A 10,941-nucleotide genomic window follows, 5' to 3' on the forward strand; every position below is an offset into this window, starting at 1 on the left:
AGTCAAAACATATAAACTTCCGGTTATAAAATAAATACATTATGGGGATGTCACGTACAGCACGGTGACTAGAAGTTCTAAAAATTTCTTTTGAAAAAAGAGGGAGAGACTCAAAGTCTGAAGACGCACCCACTCTTTGGACAATGAGAACACAAAGACATTTCCATTTCTAGGGAACTATTTGATGCTTTTTGTTACTCCTTAATTTAAGTGAAGCTTTACTGCAAGTTTATGGACGTGTGTTTAATGCCCCTTAAATTACTTCTCCTTAACGCATCCAAGCACAAATCCTTCTTCATCCTTTTCACGTGTCAATACACAGACAGGTTGGGGATCCTGAGTGGCTCAGTCGTTAAGCGTCTGCCTTCGGCTCGGGTCAGGATCCTGGGGTCCTGGGATCGAGCCCTGCGTTGGGCTCCCTGCTCGGCGGGAAGCCTGCTTCTCCCTCTCCCACTCCCCCTGCTTGTGTTCCTGCTCTCTCTACCTCTCTCTCTCTGTCAAATAAATAAATAAAGTCTTAAAAAAAAAAAACAACACAGGTTTTATAAATGAACCAACACCTTGAAAACCTCAGTTGGTGGGTTTTTCTCTGCCTCCAATAATTTATTTACCAACTAACCACATGTGTGTTTTATTTTAAGGAGTAAAAAGGAGGCAATATTTCGGTGGGTATCAGACTCCACTGGCCTGACCCTCCCCACTCCCACCATGTCCCCTGGCCTCTGTCTGACCTAAGCAATTGGGGCTGCTCTTGTGGGTTCATCCCACAGCACAAAGGTCCAGTCAACAGCCCCAGTTGAGAATCTAAGTGGACAACGCTCCACGATTCAATTACCCTGGACGGTTTCAAACTTGACATTTAATCTATGGAAATCAACTCTTTGTGGGTGTCCAAATGGGCTCATAAATGTCACCACACACTGTAAAATACCACAACATTTCCAAGGTCAAGGCGAGGCTGGTGAACTTGTGTCCACAATGCTGGAATACATCACAGCAATGAACCTCCAGATGGGCCTCGGTCTAACTGAGTGGCCTCTGAAATGATGCAAAACATAATTGGGTTGGGGACTCAGAATGGATTCGGTCACAGGCATATCTCAGTCCAAGACAAATTAGAAACTCCAATGTTTGAGTTACAAGAGAATTGCGTGATCGAATAAAATAGGACTACTAGGAAACACGGCTCTTGTGGCTACACGTTCAAGTACACCTGGGTATAATGGCCCCAGTGGGCGCGGAGCTTCCAGTGTCCAAAGCCTGGGACCATGCCTGTTCGAGAATTTTGGACTTTTGTGGATTTCAGGTAGTGCACATACTGTGTATCACATAACCCCTCTGGCAAGGCCTGGGGCAGCTCCACGAAATTAAATGCATGAATATTTTTGTAGCAAAACTTAGGAATATTCACACCTGGGTGGCTCAGGCGGTGAAGCACCCAACTCTTGGTTTCGGCTCAGGTCATGATCTCGGGGTCCTGGGATCGAGCCCCGCCTCGGGCTCCACGTTTAGCAGAGAGTCTGCTTCTCCCTCTCCCTCTGCTCCTCCCCATGTTCTATCTCTAAAATACATAAATAAAATTAAAATTAAAATAAAAAAGAACATTCACATGGAAGCAAGACTCTAAGGAGCCAGTTCTCAGTTAGGTTCAGGTTTTTGCCACCAAATCAGCTTTGCTATCAAACTACCACTACTGTTTCTTGATTTGGGAGTGTTCTGGAGTTAGGGATTGGTAAGAGATTTTGGACTTAAAAGGTTGTCAGCACTCCCCAGATTAGGTTAAAAGGGCTGTGACTTCCACCTCTCACAGCTTTCTCCTCCCATCCCCCCACTTCTCCCCCGCCTCCCTCTCTGACGAAGCCTGCGGCCACTGCCCTTGCTGAAATGCTCCGTGGAGATGCCCACATGACAAGCAGCTGAGGGAAACCTCTGTCCGGCAGCTCATGAGGACCCGAGGGAGGCTTTTCTCCAACGGCCCACAGGACCTGAATCCTGCCAGCAATCACTGATCCTTCTCAGTGAAGCCTTAAGATGGCAACACCGTGTGAGGGACCCTGACCCAGATGACCCAACTGAGCTGCACCCGGATTCCTGACCCGCAGAAGTTGTGACATCCAAATGATATTTTAAGCCACTCAGTTTGGGTAATTGTTACACAGTAATAGATAACAAATACGGGCTATTTCTAAATAGCAAACCCACCGGATCACCATCGTGTTCAGGAGAGCCCAGGGAATCCCCACAGGCTCTGAAGAATTCCAGAATTCTGGAAGATTCCCCTGAGACACATGGGCTTCACCATGAGGAGCAGAGCCCTTTTGCAGGGAATCTCCTTCAGGAAGCTCTTCCTTAAAATTGCCCGAGCTGGATCAGCATTCCAAATGACACTTGGCATTTTAAGGCTGGGGGACAAAACCAGGAAAATAATTCACAATCCCTCTAACCTCAAATTACCATTTAAAGACTGTCCTTCACGGTCCACAAGGGCTGGATATATCGTCTCTTGAGTCAGCAGAAAGGTGAGGACACAGGGCAGTGGGCTGGGTGAAGAGCAGGGTTCAAATCCAGACCTTCTCCTTTCAGACCATGTGGCTTTGGGCAGGTGGTCGGGACTTCCCAGACCCCTGCTTCCTCAGCTAGAAAATGAGCACACACCACTCACTCTCATGGGGGCGGTGTGAGGATCAACAGGGATGAGGATTGAAAGGGCTCAGCAGGGGATATACACCTGCAAATCCCTCAAAGCAAAGGAATAGATTCTTTAGAAACAGGGCGAAGATAAAATGAGATGCTGGTGATAAGGCATCTGTTAAGATGTCTAGACTGGCCAAGGGATTCAGCCAAGGGTGGCTGGTGCTACTCTCATTACTATCATTGTTGTAAACTAGAACGAGCCTACCTCCACAAAGTTCGGCTGTCCCCGGGTGTTACAATTCGGTGCAGCACATTTATTCACCACATAACCCATTTAAGACCCGGGGGTTGCTAGGGCTCAAGGGAAAGCTGGGTGCTCCTTCCAAAATCCACAAATAAATTAAGCTCCCCCCACGCCCCCATGAAAAAATAGATGTTAATATCTTTCTGGGCCATTCATTCAAACTTTAAAAACGGAGCCCAGAATAATTGTGGATTTTACACTTGCTACGTGACGTGTAATTGCATTGCCGGGAGGCGACCTGACTGGGCTTTGGTTTGGGGAGATGATCCTATGGTTAATAAGCCGTGTTCTGCATGAGTGGGTAATGATTCTGGTTATTCGATGGTAACTCCTGGATAAGCCGCAGCCTTGGAATCCTGGGCACCCAGAGAGAGCCACTGGTTCCCCCAAGAAATTAGGCACAGGTGTAAGCAATGTTGTCTCTGTGCTGGTGTGTGGGTCTGATTGATTGATTTGCTCTGCAGGACGCTCTCATTTAATTAGGAAATAAATCTTGCCTCTCGATGTCTGACTGTTAACATTCCCATGAGGACACACAGGGAATGTTGATCGGGGTACACTGGGCAAAGAAAAACCCGCTCACGCTGCATGGTGAGCACAGAGCAGTGGAGCGGAGTCAGCCCCGGAGCCGGAGGCTGGGGCACCGAGTGTCCTGGAAATGGGGTGCACAGACAGGGCTGAGCCGGCTCATGCCTCTTACAGGGAAAGGGAGGCTGGACAGCCACTGGGTGGGGAGATAAAGCAAAGCTAATGTTGATTGCATTTACTGGGACTCTACTAAGTGTCAGTGTGATAGTCTGACCCCACTATTTGATGTTTGACGGCTCGCCCATCTGTCTCCCACTCTGCCCACATCCGGGCACGCTGGGAAGAAAGCAGGGTGCTTGGCACCCGTGGGATGTTCAAACCATGCATGGGACCCCTCAGCCCTGCCCCACCCCCGGCCACCACCACACCCCCAAGAGTCTCCCCTGCCAGCATTCTCAAGCCACTTCAAGACCAGCTCAGGAAGCTGCCTTTCCTTCTCCAGGAATCCTCATTATGTAAGTAATAAATGTCTTCCTAGGCTTCTGGTGTGTGCACTGCAACCAGCCTCTACGTCGGGCTGAATTTTGGGTGGAGTCCATTCTGTCTCTGCAAGGCGATGGGCTGGCCAGCCTGATACTGTGCTGAGTTCACTGCCTCATGTCAGCAGCCCCGCACACTCAGTCCTATTCTGAGCCCCTAGCACAGGTAGACAGATGGAAGCTCCACAAGGTGAAGGGACTTGCCCAAGGTCACACAGCCATGGAGCCAGATGGCAAGCCCTGCTCTGCCTGACCCCAGGGATGCCACAAAACCACTTTGAGAACGTTCCATGAGCTCACTGAGAGCGAACTATGTGCCGGACACAGCTGTTCCCTCTGCCCAGAGCACACGAGTGCCAGGATTATAAAAACCCCCTCCCTGCCCCCAGGGTTCCAACCCTCCTCCCCAGAACTTGGGACTCTGAGGACACAGAGGTGCCTGTTTCATGGCACCTTTGACCAGAGATAAGAGGATTATCTGGACTATCCTGAGGGGTGCAGCACAATCCCTTGAGCCCTGAAAGGTGGAGAGAGTTCTCTGGCTGGAGGCAGAAGGGGAAGTCAGGAGATGTGAAGCACGGGGAAGACTGAACACGTCATCGGCACTTTCAGGCTGGAGGAGGCCATGTGAGCAGGAAGGCAGGAGCCTCTAGAAGCTGCAAACCCCTCCCGGCCAACAAGCAGCAAGAAAATGGGGACCCCATTCTTCTAGTCACGTGAAACTGTATTCTGCCAAAACTCTGAATTAGCCTAGAAGAGGACTGTCCTGCAGGACTCCAGAGAAGAGTTCAGACTGGCCGACACCATGATTTTGGCCTCGTGAGACCCTAAGCAGAGAACAGCAACGCCCATCTGGATTTCTGACCAGAGCTAGGAAATGATAAATGGGTGCTGTCTTAAACCCTTAAATGTGGGATGATTTATTACAGCAGCAGTAAAAAGCTAAAAGCTAATACACTGGGTGTGCCAGGAGCGTAAGTCCCTGTGTGCTATTTGCCTGGCCCTTTGTCCAGTTATGTTTGTGGGATAGGTATGCAGGCCTACTTACTGCTTGCTATAAAATGGCTGGTTCCCAAGCTCAGCGTGTTCCAGCTCAGGGCGACACACACCCACCACACTGGCCCTATGGGACCCGAGGGCACATCGGCTGATGCTCATGCAGTGAAGTGCTTCATCTCTGACCCCCAGGGACCCGAGTCTTCTGCCAGCATCCATGGATCAGCAACATGCTAATTTTGTAGCCTCTGAGTAAACTCGAAGGAATCCCAGAGCTGACAAGACTTCCTTCCCCATGTCCCCGTTAAACCTCAAGCCATACTCAGCTTTCAGCTGGTGGCCCCACTCTGTCCTCGACACACACCATCCTTTGGACCCGTTCATCACGAAACAATTCCCCACTGATCTGAGCAACATTCTGACTCATATCTTAGTCCCCTAACAGCTTGGTATTCCTGGTCGTCCAGGGATCATGTCTGGCTTTTCTCACCATTACACACAGCGTCCAGAACAATTAGCCACAAAACAGGTGTTTAATATTTGTTGAAAGAAGGAAGGTACTGCTGGTGATGAAGTCAGAGCCCCTCAGCCCTTGAGATAGTCACAGTCCAATATAATCTTTACGATGTAGCTTTATAATAAAATACAGTCACCTCTGATGTTCAAATGCAATGCTTTCCGAAAAACATGTGTGAAAGTTTAGTGTTTAAAATCCTAGCTTTCACTTTACATGGCGTTAGGAAGGTTCTCTTCTCAAAAAGTGAAAATATTTTCACAAAGTCCCTGCTCACCCTTAGCCTTCAGCTGTACTGTTCAGTGCCAGAACCCCACAGGTGATCTTGTTGGTGTTTTTTTCAAAACTAGACAAAAAACCATCACACTTCCCTCCTGTGAGCACCCACTTGGGCCAGGGGTGTACCACGTTGTCCAACAGCTCCCGTTATGGTGGATTTCGTACAAGTTGACCAGCCCCCAGAGGTGCCCAGATGAAACATTATTTCTGGAGGAGAGTGTGAGGGTGTTTCTGGATGAGATTAGCATTTAAACCAGTGGACTCAGGAGAGTAGATTGCCCTCCCCGATGGGGGGGCGGGCTCACCCAATCCACAGAGGGCCAGAATAGAACAGCAGGTGGAAGAAGGAGAGATTCGCCACACCTTCTTCCTGTCTGCCTGCTTGAGCGAGAACATCTCCTCTCATGTTTTCCTGCCCCTAGACAGAGATTTACACCACCGGCTCCCCAGGCTCCCCCAGGGGTACAGACTCGGACTGGAGTTCCATCACCAGCTTTCCTGGATCTCCAGCTTGCCGATGGCAGATCATGGGACCTCTTAGCCTCCGTAACTGCATGAGCCAATTCCTCGTAACAAATGAATATATATTTACTGGAGACATTGTTCTGGAGAACCCATGTCAGTTGCAATGGTATTAATGTGGGAGACCTTCACTTCCCATCCCTGGCTTCGATGATCCCTGTTTCCTGCTCGTCTTTATAAAATAATTACACTGAAACGCAGAAGCATATACCCACACTTGCACCAGCAAAAGCCGAGGGAGCCACGAAGACGGTGCGGGGACCCGCCCTGATCTTGGGCGTGCGGGCTGCTCACCAGGCGGCAGGTGGCAGCTGAAATTCATCTGCTGGCTGACACAGCAAGGGTTACCCTCCAACACACGAGAAAATGCACCAATGTAAGGAAAGAGCATACATCTTCCGAATTCCCTCAAAACATGACTCTCTTGCACTGTTGTTTCCCCAGGTTCAGTAGAGATATGGGTAAGGAGAAATAGCTGAGCTTCCTCTCCACCAGGGCATCCTGAGTGAAGCAATCAATGGCAGCTGACATGCCAAGTCAGGCTCCAGGACCCTCCTGGGAAGGGCAGAGATGATGGCCACCTGTAGAGCCCGGGTCCTGTGGGAAGAGGGTGCGGGCCCTCCCGCAGGTCACCACCTTGGCGAGCTGGCGCCCAGCGTGGCCGGATCTGCCCATTCTTCAAAGGAGGCGGGATGTTTTGGATTTTATAAATATGAGCTCTCCCAAACGTTTACAGGTTTTAAAATCTCTCTCTCTTTTTTTTTTTTTTTTTTGCTTTTGGTGTTTAAATTACTGTTAAAGACTCTCTGCCCATGAAATCAAACATGCCAGCAATCCAGTTTACAATTTCTAAAGTAAACCTGTATTTCCAAGTGCTTTTCTGACACCTGCATTTGGATGTCTAAGAGGCATCTCAAAGTTGACATGTCAAAAATGAAATTCTTGATTCCAGAATCTGCTGCAACCACGAGCCCTGGCTTCCTCTCGGCTCCTGACAGCGATCCTTGGGCCCTGCCCCTTCTGCCCCTACCACCTCGGTGACAGAATGGGCATGTAGCCCGTGATCACACCGTTTGCAGGGGTGATGGTTGTGGTAGATGGTGCGGTCTGTGACAAATGTCACTGTGTGCTGGCCTGGAGGTGACACATGTCACTTCTGTTCATGGCTCATTACCCAAAGTCTCCCAACCACCTGGAGGGAAAGGGGGGAATGTTCATTAGCACTAAACAGTGTCCACTGCAGGGACTAGCAACTTCTATTATTGCTAAATTTTAGTTTTGCAAGTAAAGAATATTTTTTAAATTATTGAACTTTTTTTTAAGGTTTCATTTATTTTTGCAAGAGAGAGAGAGAGCACTGGGGGGAGGGGCAGAGGGAAAGGGAGAAGCAGACTCCCTGCTGAGCAGGGAGCCCAATACGGGGCTCGATCCCAGGACCCTGGGATCGTGACCTGAGCAGAAGGCAGATGCTTCACCGACTGAGCCGCCCGGGCGCCCGCGAGTAAAGAATACTGAAAATATACAACCTTTACCGCCATTTATCAAATGAGGGCTGGTCAGGTCTGGCCTGCCACCTCTTTTTGTCCGTGAAGTTTTACTGGGACACAGCCAGGCTCATTTGTTTGCATACTGATGGGTCCGCTTTCCTGCTACATGGCCAAGCAGGGCGGTTGCAACAGACATTGTAGATCCTGCGAAGCTGAAAATATCTACTTTCTGGCCCTTGACAGAACAGGTCTCCCCATCCCCAGACAACAGCACTTACTATCGCAATCATCTCATAAAAGAACAATTTAACACTGAGAAAGTACACACAGTCTCTCCAAATAGAGGCCCGTTCTTATATCAAACCTTGACGGAAAAGATGCGATGTCTTCATTTTCTTCGTTGATCTGCGAAGAGAGAAACCTCAGCAGAGACATGCCATGGGGCACAGACAAATGTCCTTCAGGGGCTACAAACTCCAAGGCTGGGACAGGGGTGCAGGAAAGTGAAGTGGGTCAGGTGGGCCTGGAGCAGCCTGCAGAACTCATGCCTGCCTGGGGGGCAGCACCACCCAGCTGAAGCCCGTGGCTGTCGTGAGTGGCGCAAAGCCCCCCAGGGTGCGCAGCAGCACAGAGCCCAGTGTAGCTGAGACTTCCGATTCCCGCAAAGGATCCGAAGTACAGACCTCAGGTTACCCATCAATCCCCATTTTAAAAAGAAAACTGTACAGGGCTGATTTCATGTCTGGAGCTGAAGAACAGGGAACAGATATTCTGTGGAAAAAGAGGACTCTTCCCTCTTATCAGTAATCTTCATGTTTTTAAAAAAAAAAAATAAAAAGCCTTGAAGCAAAAATGACCAGAAGTCATTCAAAAAAAAAAAAAAAATGAAGTGCAGGAAGCATTGACAGGCGCTACCACATGGGTGAACCTCAGAAACATAATGCGAAGCAAGAGAAGTCAAACACAAAAGGCCAGACGCTTACTGTAGGGAAAACAGTGTGCGAAAATAAAAATAGAATTACCACAGGATCCAGGAGTTCTCTACTGGGTATTTACCAAAGAAACGGAAAACACTAATTCAAAAAAAGATGTACGCACTCTGTTTACCGCAGCATTGTTTACGATAGCCAAGATACGGAAGCAGCCCAGGTGTCCATCGGCGGACGAATGGATAAAGGAGATGGGGTGTATATACACAGTGGAATATTACTCAGCCATCAAAAAGAATGAAATCTTGCCATTTGCAACAAGAGGGATGGACCTAGAGGGCATTATGTATGGTCCCAAAGAGATAAACCCGAGGAGACAGAGAGCAGGTTGGTTCGCGGTTAGCAGATGCTGGAGGCAGCGGGGAAGGGTGCCGATGGGCAGTGGAGACAGGATTTCCTTCTGGAGGATGAAAACGGTTGAGGAGTAGAGGGGAAGATTGCACAACATCATGAAGGTACTAAGCAGTACTGAATTGTGCGTTCTAAACTGGTTCTTTTTATGTAATGTGAGTTTCACCTCGATAACAACAACAAAGATGACCAGAGGTTTGTTTTTTTTAAGTTGTCAACTCTGGGCATCGTGTGTGAAATTATTCTTTTACAGTTTTTCAACTTGGAGACATGTACTGAAGTATCTATTACGCACTGCAGAGGTCAGATGGAACTGGACGGAGGGCACGACAGGCCGCTGTGAGCCTCCAATCTGCCACCCTGGATCTTGATCACCTGTGTTGGCCACCTGGGCACTATTTCTGTAAAGCCACCACCGCCCAGGGGACCTGCTTCATGGAATCCTTCCCTGCTTTGGGAAACTGCGCTGGTGGGATCAGAGATAAAAATAAATCCTAGGCATGCTGGTCCAAAGAAGCCAGACACAAAAGAGAATGTGCTGTGTGATTCCATTTACATAAAGTGCAAAAGTAGGCAAAACTGAAGGATGCAGAGAGAAGTCAGGGTGACGGGGTCTTTGTGGGGATGGGGACTGGGGGGCCCAGGAGGGAGGGGGTAGCTGCGCATGGGCTGTGGCTTAATCTGGACGATGGTGACCCGAGCATGTTCAGTTGTGAAACTGCATTAGCTAAACACTTGGGATGTGTGCACTTCCGTTTTAGAGAAGTTTAAATATAAATCATAAATGCGTAAATCCATCAGATACATTTAATCTCCTGCCAAATCTTCGAAATGCAGACCCAGGCCTTGGCTTCAGGTTGCAAGCGACCAGATGGGTGAGTCTGTCTGTGGATCCAAAACCTCCCTACCCCGGGATGTTCAGACGCCCCTGAAGGAAATCCAACACACGGGAGGTGGATTGCAAGGGCTCATTACAGCTTCCGTCTCACGCACACAGAAATAGCCTTCCTGCCGTCTCAGGATCCCCTCTGGACACCAGGATCTAAAGCAGGGCATGCATGCAGCGTATCACTGCAGACCCACCCAGCTCAGGGAGCAGAGGGTCCACACCTACTCCTGTGGACACTGAGAGCTCAGGAAAGAAAACAGAAGACAGAGGATGCTACCAACCCAGACCAAACTGTTCTCAGGCTTGGGAGCAGGAAAAAAGACAAGGGCTCGCAGAGGGCAAACACTTCTCTAATCTTTTTGGAAAGAATCCGAATGCACTGGTCTGTTACTGAGTCCTTGGAGAAGCTGCTAGCCCCCACCTTCCCTCCCTGGGCTCACAGACACCTGGGGCGGGGGGGTAAGCCCAGGAAGGCTGGAAAGGCCCATGACAATGGCCAGAATGGCTTTCCAGGGCCCCCAGCCCCCAGTACAGGCCCAGCATCCCTGGCCCTTTGAATGGGTCCAATGGCATCAGCTCAGGAGACCCTGTTTTTAGTCGGTCAGCATCTGCCCAAACAGCAGGCAGGGGATCCTATAAGCTAATTACCCCTGTACTTTCCCCTTAAAATAGAAGAGGTCAAGTCCCCATCATGGGACAGAGCCCAAGTACAGCCCCACCTCCAGCACCACCCCAGGGTGGCAGTGGGGAGAAAGACGCAAAGAGGGAGAAACAGACAGAAAGAGACTAGGCAGGAAGGAGCAAGAGACAGAAGCAGACAAAGAGAGGGAGACATGGAGCAAGAGACAGAAGCAGACAAAGAGAGGGAGACATGGAGCAAGAGACAGAAGCAGACAAAGAGAGGGAGAC

Source organism: Zalophus californianus, chromosome 8, assembly GCF_009762305.2.
Source record: "Zalophus californianus isolate mZalCal1 chromosome 8, mZalCal1.pri.v2, whole genome shotgun sequence".
Taxonomy (NCBI): Eukaryota; Metazoa; Chordata; class Mammalia; order Carnivora; family Otariidae; genus Zalophus; species Zalophus californianus.